Raw genomic sequence first — 5,705 nt, 5'->3', positions numbered from 1 at the left:
TGCTCACCAAGGCATGCTTGAGATCATCGACATCGGATGGCTTAACAGGATAAAGACCAAATTTACACCTCCCATCTAGGAGACTTTTCCTTGACCGTCGATCCTTAATAGAAAAATGTCAAGGATGGAATTCAAAAAATACGTTATTATCACGAGAAAATTTATGAACGGAAAGAAGATGTTTGGAAATTTCAGGCACATGCAAAATATTACACAATGCAAGAGGACGAGTAGCAGTATTAATTAGAGAATGACAAGCATGCAAAACACGCAAACATGCTCCATTGCCAACTTTAACTTGTTCACCTCCATGATAGCATTCACGCACAGCAAGACGATCCATGTCACTGGTGATATGATCCGTCGCGCCTGTGTCACTGTACCAATTTGTGTCAATCTTGTAAGAGGAAGTAGCCGACAGTACCGTAGTTGGAGTAGAAGAAGGTTCATCTTGATAGGACTCATCCATCCTATGCCAGCAGCGGATAGCAGTATGCCCCACTTTGTCGCAGATCTGGCAGGAAGGACAAGTAGAAGGGTCACGACGATCACCAGCAGGACGAGAGGGTGCATAACCTTGAGAACGACCACGACCACGATCCCTATGCCCACGATTCTTCTGCTGACCACCACGACCAACATAATTGGCAGAAGATCCAAGATTTAACTGAAGTTCAGCACGACCAGTACAATTGGCAAAAGATCCCGGATTTAACTGAAGTTCAGCCTGGTGTTGTAGTTGGCGAGCTTCAAACGTCATTAGATGTGCAAACGCATCATCAAGCGTGAGGGCTTCACTCTTGGTAGTCATTGAGGTGACGAAGGGATCCTAGTCAGAGCCAAGACAAGCGAGAAGATACGCGATCACATCATCATCCTGCAAGGCAGAGTCGGTGGCAGCCAGCTCGGTGGCCAGCCCTTTGATCTTGCAAAAATAATTTGCAGCAGATTGATCTCTTTTCTTGGACGTGGCGAGCTCAACACGAATATAAGTAGTGCGAGCACGAGTTGACGACAAAAATATCCGCTGTAGAGTATCCCACGCCTCCTTGGACGTAGTAGCAGCAACTACATCGTGAAGAATCTCGTCAGACATGGAGGAGAGAAGGCCACTAAGGACCTATTGATCCTGATCATACCACTGATATAGGCAGGATTAGAGACCAGCTCAGCACCAGCAACAGTTGAGGAAGGGACCAGCTTGGCAGGTGCGGCATTCGTGCCATCAAGGTAGCCCATAAGCTTCGTACTCCGTAGGTAGGGGAGGAGCTGGGCGTGCCATATGATGAAGTTATTTTTGGTTAGACGAATTGTGATAGCATGGTGTAGAGAGATTGGGCCAAAGGTCGCCATGGTAGTTGAGATGGTATTGGAGATGGTAGATGGGGAGGAGGAAGAAGATATGGTAGACATTTAAAAAATAAACGTTAGCTCTGATACCATGTTAAGTTGAATGGCACAATGACCTCACCTAGGGTCACGACCTCATGTATTTATAGATGTGTATAATGAAGATTACATTCTAAATCATAGATTTAGTAACAAACCATAAAATCATATATTTATTAACAAATCAGTAAAACATAGATTTGGTAACAAACTAGTAAACCACTAGATTATCTTACTATATACCGATATGATTTATACTACGTTTAACAAGGTTGAGGGGATTCAAATGGTTGATGTGATAATCCAGTCATTTTTAAGGTCTCTTTTGTTGAACGCCATCATGGCTGAGATGACTGAGATGTGCACCCGAGTGAGTTTGACAAGCAGGGTCGTAGAGAACCACACCCCAAGCCAAGCTCATGTTGGGCAACAAACTCTAAATCCAAAAACACACTCTTAAATGGGATTCGGGATGCTAAGGAATTAAATAACTTTATTTTTGACGTAGAACAATATTCGAAGGTTACAGGAACTTGCTCATAGGATCTAAGAGTAACGTTGGCCACAATGCATCTCATGGACGTTGGCGTTCGAAGGATGATGATATAAAAAATGGGTCATGCATCATAAACTCATGGGAAGACCGTTGATGGAATCGATGCATTCGAAGCTCCCCTGGATGGGTTGCCAATTAAAGACCTTACGTTTGATGTTGACTCTTTTGAAGAAAAAACCAAACGATCGAACACCTCGAAATGTCGTGGTAGCTCTAAGAACTCTATCATAAGACCTAAGAGTTGAGGGCTACAGGAGCTTTCTCATATGACCTGAGAGTTACATTAGCCGCAATGCATCTCATGGACGATGTAAAACTATGGTAGTGCTCGAAGGTAAATGGTATAAAAAATGGGTCATGAACCATAAACTCATTGGAAGATCGTTGATGGAATCGATGCAATTGACGCTCCCCTAGATGGGTTGCCAATCAAAGACCTAACATTTGATGTTGACTCTTTTGAAGAAAGAGCCACACAATCAAACAGCTCGAAACGTCGCGGTAGTTCTAAGAACTCTAACACGCACAGGGAAGGACGTGTCGAAGAGTTAGACATTAAGCAAAAGATCATGCTAAAACTCTTTAGCGATCTGACAAAAGACTTCAGGACATCTACACCAAAAATTCATTGTTGTCCAGCGGTCAGGATATTTGGCTTTCACCCAGCAGGCCTGGGTTTGATTATCGGCAATGGAATATTATTTTCTTATTTCATCTTATTTTACAGTTTCTATCTTTGATTAAACAACTTTTATGAACTTCGTACCTTTGTTAGAGTTATATTATATATATTTGGTTCAATTTCAACTACTGGGTTGAGGTGATTCAAATGGTTAATGCGATAATCGGACTATTTTCGTGGTCTCTCTTGTTGAACGCCATCATGGTTGAGATTAGCACCCAAGTGAGTTTGACAAGAAGACCCGAATTTAAACTTTACCTACGTTTGAAAGGCACTATAATAGTCAAGGTCAATGGTATTTTAGATTAAAAAGTTTTTTATGAACTTTGTACCTTTGTTAATGTTACTTTGAACGTTTATTTGTGTACTTTGTACGTTTATTTGTGTTACTTTGTACCTTTGTTAGTGTTATGTTGTAGACATTTCGTCAAGTTCAACAAGTGGGGTTGAGGTAATTCAAATGGTTAATGTTACTTTATTTGATTTAAATTGTTAATGTGATAATTTAGTTGAACAGTTACCGGTTATTTTCAAGGACTCTCTTATTGAATGCCAATAAGGCTGAAATGATTGAGATGAGCACCCAAGTGAGTTTGACAAAATTGAAATAAAATCAATAAAATTGAAAAAAAATTGGAAAAAAATGAGCCTTATGACACTTCCTTCAACTCGAAGGGCGGTAAACCAAGGATTCCTTCGCCCAAGACCCACGATCCAACTCCCAACATGAAAATGATAAGCTATAGAATCATTCCAAGAACCTCAATGGATGGGTTACAAACTCTCATTACCAATCTCGACAACTGGACGTGTCATCGGCATTAGAAGAACGACAGCATCAGAGCAAGTCATGGGGATAGAAGATCTCGTTGAAGGATGATAGACCAACCATAATCTTCAGCCCAACGAGCCAAGCTTTTGTAGAAGCAAGAACCCTTGTATTAAAGAAATTACCACCTTCTTATACAAAATTTGGATCAACCAAGATATAAAAGCTAGAATTAGATTATGAGATCCAACCATGAGAAGCAAGATTTTGAACCTTTTTCTAAATTGAGTCACTCCAAATCAAACTTGATCAAGGCTTGATTAAATTAATCAGATGCAATCTACCACAAGAATTGCATGAAACTTAGAAACGACAAAGATATGCTCACATTTCTATAAGGGGGAACGTCTCAACTTGAGAGATCAATTTCATTGATCACAAATATGCTTTTACATAATAATTTGTGGGTATTTATAGTCTCCCCACAAAAGAAGTTAGTGACCGTGATTTAATCTCGATCCTTTTAAATCTCCACAGAAGACGAAGCCAATTTGAGCATTACAAACTTTATGAAATTAAAATAATAAATAAAGTTTTCTAACCACTCATGAAATGATGCTTGCAACTTCATCCGCTACTTCAACTGTGCAAATATTTACTTTTGAATCTCCAAATGGTCTTGACTCAAACGATTCAGATTGTAACACATGAAATGATGGTTGAATCTAGCCTATCCAATTTTGTAGATGAAGTATGAATGCTTGTTGAATCTTCTTGGCCTTGGGTTGTGTAATAGGTTCAGTTGGAACACAGTGATTCTTATCATCATCCCCCTCTTCAAAAGGATTCGTCCTCGAATTAGAAAAATCATCACCTACATCAAAAGAACTCAACTCAGCAACATTGAAAGTAGAATGTACACCGTGATTCTTATCATCATCCCCCTCTTCAGGATTCGTCCTCGAATCATAAAAAATCATCACCTATATCAAAAGAACTCAACTTAGCAACATTAAAAGTAGAATATATTGACAATTCTACGGGAAGATCAATTTTATTATTCCATGCAATAAAATGAGTCATTTTACTAAATGTCTTATAGTGCATTTACAGTCAAATAAAGAATTAGGAATCCACATTTTACTAAATGTTTTACTAAATGTCTTATAGTGCATTTATGGTCAAATAATGAATTATCTTTAGTCAAATAAATAATTCATCAGTAAAATTATTTACGCTAATTCATTGAAATTTTAAAACGAAATCATCTCTAAATTAAGATACTAAGTTATACTACTTGAATCAGGTGTCGTAAAGGTCGAACGAACGAACACGTGACCTTCAAATCTTCAATAGTACGCTCTCCCAACTAAGCTATCCCTTGTAACATTGAAAATGAAAATTCTGGAATTTTAAAAAGAAATAATCACTAAATTTAGATTAAATAGTAAAGTAATTTTAAAAAGAAATAATCACTAATTTTAAATTGAATATTCGGGTTATGCAAGTTAGTCAACTTGAATTAGGTGCAGTGAAAGTGAATCAAACACATGGTTTTCAGATCTTTACTGACGCTCTCCAAACTGAGCTATCCCCGGTAACATTAAAAATAAAAATTCATCGGTAAAGATATTTTCACTACTTCATTGAGATTTTAAAAAAAAATAATCACTAATTTTAGATTGAATAGTCAGGTTACGCAACTTAGTCAACTTGAATCAGGTGCGGTGAACGTGGATCAAACACGTGACCTTGAATGAAAACTCATTAGCAAAGGTATTTAGGTAATTCATTGATATTTTAAAAAGAAATAATCACTTGAATCAGGTGCAGTGAACGTGGATCAAACACGTGACCTTGAATGAAAACTCATTAGCAAATGTATTTAGCTAATTCATTAATATTTTTAAAAAGAAATAATCACTAATTTTAAATTGAATAGTTAGGAGTCAAGTTATGTGACTTGAATCAGGTGCGGTGAAGAAGGTGGATTGAACACATGACCTTTAGATTTTCAGTCAGACACTTTCAAACTGAGTTATCCTCGCTAATACTTGAAAAAAAAATCATAAGTAAAGGTATTTCCGCTAATTCATTATATTTTAAAAAGAAATAATGACTAATTTTAGATTGAATAAATTTATGCAACTTAATGAACTTATGCAACATAAACCAAGTGCGGTGAACGTGTATTAAACATGTAACCTTCAGATATTCAGTCCCAACTAAGTATCCCCGCAAAAATTAAAAATCAAAATTCATGTGTAAAAGTATTTCCTCTAATTCAGTATACATTGAAATTTTAAAAA

General features: G+C 37.4%; 1 non-coding gene across 1 annotated transcript; it reads right to left on the bottom strand.

Moving 5' to 3' along the window:
- Positions 1-746: 746 nt before the first annotated feature.
- On the bottom strand, positions 747-886 carry LOC111473840. The gene has a single exon (XR_002715780.1). It is a non-coding gene; the product is annotated as a small nucleolar RNA Z247 (small nucleolar RNA).
- Between the last annotated feature and the right edge of the window lie 4,819 nt (positions 887-5,705).

The sequence above is a fragment of the Cucurbita maxima genome, unplaced genomic scaffold (assembly GCF_002738345.1).
Source record: "Cucurbita maxima cultivar Rimu unplaced genomic scaffold, Cmax_1.0 Cma_Scf00172, whole genome shotgun sequence".
NCBI lineage: Eukaryota > Viridiplantae > Streptophyta > Magnoliopsida > Cucurbitales > Cucurbitaceae > Cucurbita > Cucurbita maxima.
This window is presented reverse-complemented; position numbering and strand designations above follow the sequence as displayed.